Consider the following 9,861-nt stretch of genomic DNA (forward strand, 5'->3'; position numbering starts at 1 on the left):
ATGGCAGGCTCAGCCTTGGCCAGTCCGGATAATACTGCTGCCCCCCACCCCCACCCCAAGAGATGGCTAACTTCAGGTACCCGGAGTTGGGCAGGTGTGAGGTGCTTAGTCACGTGCAGGGAATGCCCTCTTGCCTTAGAATTCAGTGACCAGGGAAGAGGTTTGTAACGGTTCAGGCATGGTGTTCAGGAGCTCTTTGAACCCCTGAAACTGGATAGTGAATTTTGTGTCAGAGCACATTTTTCTGAGGAAAGAGGCGTTGGTTTTGTCAGATTCTCTGAGAGGTCTGGGACCTTAAAACTGTTAAGAACCACGGGCCTGGAGTCCTGCAGACTCCAGACACTTGAAGGTGCATTGTTTCCATCTCCAGGGCAGGGGTGCTGGGAGCAGAAGCCAGTCCTAGTGCAGATCCACTGTGAGCCTGCAGCGCCCACACTGCCTGTGGGAGGCTGTGGCAGGCTCTGAAGGATGCTTCTGGGGTGTGTGTGCCTGCCTGCATCCGGGGTGGCAGATGTTTGCACCAGCTGCTGGGGTGGGAGGTGCAGCCTGTAATCCAGGAACTTTATAAGAGAGACATCTCCAGCGATCCTTATGTAAACGAAAGGCAAGCCTCGGCCTTCCTAAGCTGGGGCTCTCACCAACAGCCATTAAACCAAGCGGGTAGCTCGGGCAGCTCACTAGCTCTTACAGCAGATGTGAGGGGAGGGGCCCAAGATGACCTACCTGTCCAGGAGGAACAGCCTTGGGCGTGAGGTCAGGCTCGTAGGTGGAGGTGCTGCCAGGGCGGTTTCCCTCCCATCTCCTGTGGGGACATTCAGGACACAGACACCCGGCCCCGCATTCCCCTCAGAGACTGAAGGAGAGTGTCTGTCCACTGCAATTGGGTGTGTTCAGTCTGTCCGACTCTCGTTTTGTTTTGTTGTTGTTGTTAATCCTCACCATAGGATATTTTTCCATTGATTTTTAGGGAGAGTGGAAGAGAGAGAGAAAGACAGAGAGAAACATGGGTGTGAGAGAAGCACATCGATTGGTTGCCTCCTGCACGAGCCCTGACCAGGACCAGGGCCGGGGAGGGGCCTGCAGTCAAGGTATGGTGCCCTTGATTGGAATTGAACCTGGGACCTTTTGGTCTGCAGGCCCATGCTCTATCCACTGAGCCAAACTGGCTAGGGCCCATTTCGTTTTAACACCCTGGGTTTGGTGGGATGGGGGCTGTCCGGGGTTACTCCTGGGCTGAACAAGGTTCCCGAAGGAAATGGGTTTATTCAGAAGCAGATAGCCACTCCCCTGGACAGGCTCTCGCTGCTCCCTGTTCTTAGGGCACTTCTGCCCCGAATGACTCAGCCTTCCCGGCCGGCCGGCGAGCAAACGGCAGTCCCTCGTGTTCCTGCTGAAGGATAAAAAGATGATGCTGTGCGCTTGCAGCTCGGGCTTGTCAGCGTGCACATTACATTCAGGTTTTTACAATGAGTGTTTGATTTGCCGTGGACGGATATTTATCTCCAAGTCCACCAAATGCTTCTCGAGGCAGCCTCCACAGACTGTAATTGCTAAACCCACTTATTCTGACTCAGTGTCTGTTTGGCAAAATGTCTAGAGAGACAAGAAGTGGGGAGAAGTGAGCTGGGCCCAGATGCTTCCCTATGACTAACAGACTGTCCACCCCAAGTTGGGAGCTGAGCAGCCTGCTGGCGTGTCATAGGTGGGTGGGTTTCTCACAACTCTTATTTAAAGCTGTGCCCTATTGTACTGAAAGTGTAATTTGTGAATAAGCGTGGAATTAGAGTTGTTGGGCTGAGCTGACTCATTGCCAGTAACTGGGACAGGGTCTGAGGATGTCTCCATGTCACATGGAACTCAGGCAAGAGGAGAAAAGCAGGGAGCGCTTGCTGGGGAACCTGCCCATGGTTTCCTGATGTCATTTCTGCAGACAATTGGGGCCACTGGTTTATCTCTCCACTCATTCCCTCTATCCCTTTAGAGCAGTGGTTCTCAACCTTCTGGCCCTTTAAATACAGTTCCTCATGTTGTGACCCAACCAGAAAACTATTTTCGTTGCTACTTCATAACTGTAATGTTGCTACTGTTATGAACCGTAAATATCTGATATGCAGGATGGTCTTAGGCGACCCCTGTGAAAGGGTTGTTCGACCGCCAAAGGGGTCGCGACCCACAGGTTGAGAACCGCTGCTTTAGAAGAAGAATAGGGTTGAAGCACTCAGTGGCTGATCCAATGGATCTCAGTGGAAACTCTTGAAAATCAGAGTTTTGGGCTTTGAGATCAATCACACAGCCTGCATGCAATCTCCAGGAGAGCCCTTGCAGCAAGAGGAGTGGCAGGGGACACACAGAAATTGGTCTCAGGACCAGATTTGGGTGTAGCCTAAACTTCTCAGCATCTTCAGTCACAGCTTTGGGGCCCGGGGAGGAGTAGATGAGCTTTCCAGGTCACATGGGCCATTCCGCTGAGCTCTGTGTTTCTGCCAGGTGGGAGCCACCTGGAGTTCAAGCTCTAAAGTGTTGTTGTGAGGACCACTGCCATCAATTCTCATGAACAATTTGAGTTGAATTCACTGATTATATCATATTGATCAACATTTTGAAAAACAGAGAATAAGGTTCTGAGGTGACAGATTTCATGAAGCATAATTTCCATAGAAACAGGGTAGAGAAATCCCAGAACACTGGGCCCCCGAAAAAGGATGGGTGTAGTGTGATGACATAAATGCTATACCCCAGTGATTTCCCCAGTGACTCCCATTGGGGGCGACATTGCTCCTGGGAAATTGGGCAATGGCTGGGGACATGTTTGGTTGTCACTGAGAGAGGAGGTACCATTGGATTCTACTGTGTAGGGATCAGAGATGCTGCTGAAGATCCTACAATACACAGGACAGCCACAACGAAGAGTTATCTGCTTGTGCCGAGCCAGCATGGCCATGGGTGAACCTGAGAGAGGGTGGTAAAGGATTGAGAAAAGACAGACAAGAGAAAAAAGCTGGGTCTGGGTGGGGTGCTGTCCTCTCTGATGGAGAGACGGCGCCACAGCCTGAGAGCCAAGTCTTTATTTTATAGCCAGTTTCCACGAGGCAAAGTAAGGGCGTAGTCACAACGTTCTTGTGGGTTTCGAATCTACTCAATCACACGCACCTGATCAAGCTTTATTTACTTGCTGCACCTCTCGCAGCCTATATCTCTCAGCCACGTGGGACCACAGGTTCCGACCATAGGATCAAGCTTACAGCTATAACCTTTGGCTATAATTGTGCTGGGAGGCTTTGCCCTCCAAGCTGGGACTTGCACGTGGCTTTGCCACGAGAGGACTGTGCCCTCTCATTAGTCCGAGGCTTGAACCTGTCCAAATGCTGTAGCCGCTCTCCACATCTGATCCAAAATGTCAGCAGGGCCACTCCGGAGAAACTGCTTATAAAGGGACCCCAGAGCACAGCAAGTGCCTGCACATGTTCTCTTCCTCCAACAAGCTGCCTCCTGCATTGCATGTGTAATGATCACCAAACATCATCTGTGTGCCGGACACAGTGATTGGCTGAGTGGGAGGCTAAAAGATGAGTAAGCCCAATTAGGCAGAAAGGACACGATCACTTCGTCTCTCCTCTCCTAGATAGAAAGCTCTCCTTGGACTCTGACAGAATTAGCGATGGTGCCTATAGTGGCCTTTGTTCTAAAAAAAATAAAAAATAAATAAATGCCTCCACCCCTTTGGGAGTGGGGGTGGGGGAGGCACCCTTCCCCTTCGGGCTCTGTGCTATGATTTGGTTCTGGTGCTATGAGTTGCCCTGCGGTGCCGTCCCGGAGGCTTCCTGCTTTCTCATCCATGCAGCTTCCCACTCCGAAGGGCAGACTTGTTTCAGTAACTGAGATGGACTCAGATGAGACCGGGGGTCTGGAATTCATTCCCTTGCTCAACAGTGATTGTTCATGCTTGACTGCAGATTTCTGCTGAAAAGCCCCCACATCCGGCCTCAGGAAGCCCTGCTCAGGGGGGAGTTCTTATGAGAAGGTGTCTTGGCAAAGGAACTTTGGAGAAGGAGAAAAATCATCTGGGTCGCTCACAGTTCCATCATCCCAACCTCCCTGGAGCCACCAGAGCTCCGTGGATACGAAGGTTTGTTCCACAAAAGGGATTCAGGCTCAAGGGAGATGGGGAAGTCAGAAGATATGAACTGAACCGGACCTGCCCCAACCCCATCCCATCCCATCCTATCCGGGCGCATGTCCCCACTTGCACTCCATTGGAACAAGAATGCCAGGGCCATGCCTTTGCTGATGACCGTATAGCATCCTGTCTCTTTACCATCACACATTTAAAGTCCTCACAGTCTGTGTGGCAGAGCCCAGGGTGGAAGGTGCTGCAGAGTTGCTGTCAAATATGTACCATGTCACACATGCATGTTCTACTGTTTGCTAAATGCATGTGATGTAGCCATGTCTAAACAATGGGGATTGACAGAGGTGCTGAATTCAGAGTGAATTGTCATTCCCCTGCTGCTCCTGCCTCGAACCACAGCCAGTTTTGAGTCTGTCTCCTCACTTGCTTCCAATCCCTTCCCATTTCCACCTCTTCAATCAGGAACCAGGTCTTATCAGTTCTTCCTTCATAATCTCATGTATGTTTCCTTTCTTCCCCCCCCGTATCACCCAAGTCTGCTCCCTGCCACTCCATCACTCAAAGCTGCCCACCTGGCCAGTCTCTGAGGTGCTTTTCCAGATCATCTCCCACACCACCACCAAGTAAATCTTCCTCATGGCCCATAATTCCCTTGGCTTAAAAATATTTAGGACTTCCAGACTCCTTAACCTGGTATTCAAAATGCCTCACAGCGTGGCATTAACAACCATCTCTTGGGCACTAATTTCCATGCACTAATATTTTAAAAATAACTTTAAAAATAAGTTGTAAGTTTCCTATTAAAATACCAATCCTATATAATAAAAGGGTAATATGCAAATTGACTGAATGGTGGAACGACCAGAACGCCTGTGGCCCCTCACCCTGCCTGGCCCTGCCCCTGAGTGGGCACCCCCACCCCAATTGGGGGAGGGGCCAGCTGGCAAACCACCAACTGGCCTGCCCATGATGGTCCCCATCTGGGAGGCCGGCTGGACCCCACCAGTGCACAAATTCATGCACCGGGCCTCTAGTTAATTTGTAATTACCATGTAGAATTAATTATTATTTTATCATACCTTTCAGAATAAAACTGTTCAATAAACATATATCTACATGCAATGGTATTATGGACTGCAATGAGTAGAAAGTTTTTTCCCCATTTTCCTCAGTTTCATATTTTTAAAGGACTGGTGTCCATCTCTTATTCGCTTTAAGTAAGTTGCCAAAAAATCCTAGAGCTCTATAGAAAGTTCAGGAACTGCCAGCTGGTTTAGTGGCACCAGGCCTGTAATATTTTGCTCTCACTCTGCTTGGATGAGGAGGTTTGTGGGACAGGGAGAAATACGTCCAAACAGGACCTGCGACTCCCCCTTGTGGAGCGCGGTGAGAAAACATGCGGGAAGAAGTTGCTCTATGTGTTGGGGAATACTATTTTAATGAAACAGCCCCAGGAAACAAGATCCGTGAAATCTGTATGGTTTTAAACTGAATATTGTTGTTTTGTTTTTGCGTATTGAGGATAATTAAAATATCAAAGTTTAGCCCATGGGTTCATTGTTTGCCTACGGTTTTCCACCTGAGCAGTTTACAAGGAACTAATTGGTTTGAGTACCACAACCCTCTCCCGCCTCCCCCATCCTGTTACTCCCAACCCCTGTTTTTCCACCTCATGGTGAAAAGAGTTGCTGCGTAATCCAAATCAGAACCCCCACTCCCCCCCCCCCCCCCCCCCCCCCCCCCCCCCCCCGGTCTCCCCACCCCATCCCGAGCAGGCAGGCAAGCAGGTAGGGGCGATCAGGCCCTGGCGAAGGTCTCTGCTGGGGATCCGGCAGGGGGAGGGGGTGGTTCGGGTTCCCTTCCTGTCAGCTCTTTCTCCTCACTGGTTAACCAGCTGTCTGGTCTGTGTCCTGTCAGCCTGGCTCCAGGTCACTCTCCAGTCCACACACTGGCCTTTCTTGCCTTCCCTACTTCCAACTAGACACGGGGGTGTGGAGGACAGGGACCAGGGTTAGGGGTTACTCCCCGAGAAAGGGGTGTGAACAGAATGGGCAATGATTACATTGTCCAATACAGCTTGTCGTGTGTGAAGTGCATCAAGCTTTTGTGAGGGTCAGCCTCTGGGATCGCACCACGTGGTCCTTCATTTCCATGGCAGGGAGACAGTGAACGTGCCTGACTGGGAGAACACTGGAGAGGTCCCTGCTAGGGCACTCCTCGTTGCTTGGCTAAATCTGGCCTGTCTTCCTAGTCTTACCTTCGGGGTCATTTACTCCAGGTGGCCCTTCTTGGAATCCCCCAAGGCAGGGTGAGATGATTCTCCCAAAGCCCAGCACCCGCTGACACCCTGATTATTGCCCTGATCACTCTGCACTTTGCAAGTTTACTTGGCTGTCACCACTATTAGGCTCCCTGTCTCGGCAGCAACTAATTGTGTTTAACTTCCCTTGTGTCCCTGAGGCTTAGGACCCTGCCTGGTCTGTGAGGGGTGTCAGGGAAGGCGTTCCATCTGTAATAATAAAAGTGTAATATGCTAATTAGACTGACAGCTGAACGACCTTCTGGACGTTCTTCCAGACAAAGCCTCTGTGGCGGGGGCCGAGGCAGAGGCCGTTAGGGGTGATCAGGCAGGCAGGCGAGTGGTTAGGGACTAACAGGCAGGCAGGCAGAGGTGGTTAGGGTGATCAGGAAGGCAGGCAAGCAGTTGGGGCAATCAGGCAGGCATGCAGAGTGGTTAGGGGTGATGAGGCAGGCAGGTGAGCAGTTAGGGGTGATCAGGCAGGTAGGCATCGTGGTTAGGGGCATTGAGGCAGGCAGGCAGGCAGGTGAGTGGTTAGGAGCCAGTGGTCCTGGATTGCAAGAGAGATGTCCGACTGCCAGTTTAGGCCCGATCCACCCCCCAAGGGGTCCTGGATTGCGAGAGGGTGCAGGCCAGGCTGAGGGACACTTCCCCAAGCACAAACTTTGCGAGCCTCTAGTATAATATAACTTCTGAGCTGTCTTTTCAAGAATGAGTAGGGATTGTCCAGGGAAATAGAAAATATTACCTGTAAGTGGTAAAAAACTAAAATCCTACAGCAAATGTATACAATGAAGAGTGAAATTCTGAGTCCCTTTCATCTCATACCACTGGTTGTTGTCTCTAAAAGTAACAATTATGATCAATTTCTTATGTATCTTCCAGAAAACAAATATTCATACCTATGGAATTCTCTTTTTTTTAAAGATGAGAGGGATTTGGCTGAGTTTAGATACTGATGGGAAAGACAATGTAGAGAAAAAGGTGAGACAGATGGAGTACTAATGAGAGAGAACCGGAAGCCTGGACCACCCCAGGGGGCGGGGATGGGATCCAGAGGCAGGAAGAGAAGTCTTGGCTGCATTGGCAGGATTGCAGGTCTTCTGCTGAGAGCAGATGGAGGGGCAGAGAACAGGGCTGGGGAAGGGAGGAAGCAAGAGAGGTCAAAGGGCAGGAGGCCATGGTTAGCGGTGACAGAGGTGACACAGGTGTGGGTGCAGTGATGCGTATGGGTAGCTGAAGTACAGGTGAACGTCCTGGGGGTTGAGGCACTTGAAGCCTGGGGTTTTAAATTTTGATCGTGTACATGCGTAACTTTTATCTATACACAAAATAAAATTATAAATCCACTTTCCTCAAGTGTTCACCACGTTTATATTGGTATGGAAAAGTAATCAGGATATTTTATGTGAAGAGAAACAGGTCACGAAACAATATGGTTCCTTGTTTTAGAGGACGCACACATATATAGGGAGAAAAAGTCTTGAACCATATTTAAATGTTTTTATTGATTTCAGAGAGAGGAAGGGAGAGAGAAACATCAATCGGCTACCTCCCTAATAGGGACCGAGTGAGCCCGCAACCCTGAGGGGGAATCAAACCAGCGATTTCTCCAACCTCTCTGTGCATGGGATGACACCCATCCACCTGAGCCAATGGGCCAGGCTTGATGGGTATATTCTAAGCGTTACTTTGGTAGTGGAGTATTTAAAAAAATTTGTTTTTCTTTAAAATTTTTAATCCTCACCTGAAGATTTTTTTCCCATTGATTTTCAGAGAGTGGAAGGGAGTGGGGAGAGGGGGAGAGAGAGAAAGAGAGAGAGAGAGAGAGAGAGAGAGACATTGATATGAGAGAGACACATGGATTGGTTGCCTCCTGCAGGAGCCCGACTTACCCTTCATGGGGAATCAAACCTGAGACCCTTCGGTGCTTGGGTTGCAGCTCCAACCACTGAGCAACACTGGCCAGGGCGGTAGTGGAGTTTTTGATAACTAAGCAATTTTTTATATTGTACTTTCCAATTTGTTTTCATTGAACGTGCGCATTGCTTGTGTTGTAAAAAAATAAGAATGAAAATGTACTTTCCTACCACACACTAACAACATTACTCTGATGTCTTTCTCAGGATGTTGCTCCCCCCCCCCCCTTTTTTTTTTAGCTCTGGTGTCCCAGTTCAGGAAATAAGGTTAAATAACCGAATGAATATTTTAATTTTAAGTGTGTGTAAACTACTTAGAAAAACTTTGAATTAAAACCGAATAACAGGTATGGCCTTTGAAAGGAGCTTAACACAACTCTCCATTGCTATCACCCGAGAGAGCTGTAGAGCTTTGGATGGCTGGGAAACAGTTCTTTTGCAATTAATGAACCAACTGGGTTGGTTTTGATTTCTTGGTGTTATTGTGTCCCCTCAAAATGGATATGTTGAAGCTCCAGCCCCCAGTACTCAGAAATGTGACTGTATTTGGAGATAGGGCCTTTAAGGAGATAATTAAGTTAAAGAGGTCTTAGAATGAGCCCTAATCCAACATGACTGGTGTCCTTATAAGAAGAGATTAGGACCCAGACAACACAGACAAAGGGACAGCGCTGTGAGGACACAGTGGCCGTCCGGTCTAGAAGGCAAGGAGCGAGGCTTCACAAGAAGTCAGCTGACACCTGATCATGGACATGCAGCTTCCAGAATTGAGGAAACACATTTCTGTTGTGTCAGCCACCCAGCCTGTAGTATTTTGCTATGGCGGCCCTAGCGGACTAATACGCTTCGGTTTCGTGTGACTTGTTTCATTCAACACAAGGAGAAACTGAGGAATATTGTTGGGCTTTTCTGTGGGTCCAAAATCTGACAAAAGAAAGCCTGTTTATCTATGTGGGAATTTAGTCATTGACAGCGTGAGGCTGGTTTCTCTTCAAACCTTTGGGGACAGCGACATCTAGTGGTCATTTGTTTTATATAACCTTTTCCGTGGTTCTCAATCCCCAGGCACATTATATTCACCTGAGATTAAAAAAAAATCTCTACTCCCCACTCTGTTCTGTGCATCCAACAGAGCAGAATCTCAGAGGAATGGCGGAGGAGGATGCGTGGTGGGGGGATAACAACCAAAGACCTTGTATGCATTTATGCATAACCCATGGACACAGACAATAGGGTGATAGAAGTCCTGGGGTAGGGGGCGGGGGCAGGCTGGAGAGGACCAATGGGGGAAAAAGGAGACATATGTAATACTTCAACAACAGAGACTTATAAAATAAAAAAGAAATCCTTATGCCCATGTAGCACGCAGACACATTATGTCAGAATATCAGGGAGTGGGATCTAGGTATTACTACTTTTTGAATCTTTCTACATTAGTCCGAAACGCAGCCAAGCTTGGGCAGGAAGGAAGACGTGGGATTATTATGGTTTAAAATAGGCTCCCAAATTCAATC

The sequence above is a fragment of the Myotis yumanensis genome, unplaced genomic scaffold, assembly GCF_028538775.1.
Source record: "Myotis yumanensis isolate MYYU_CA2020_CCGP unplaced genomic scaffold, mMyoYum1.0.hap1 SCAF_11, whole genome shotgun sequence".
NCBI classification, from domain to species: Eukaryota; Metazoa; Chordata; class Mammalia; order Chiroptera; family Vespertilionidae; genus Myotis; species Myotis yumanensis.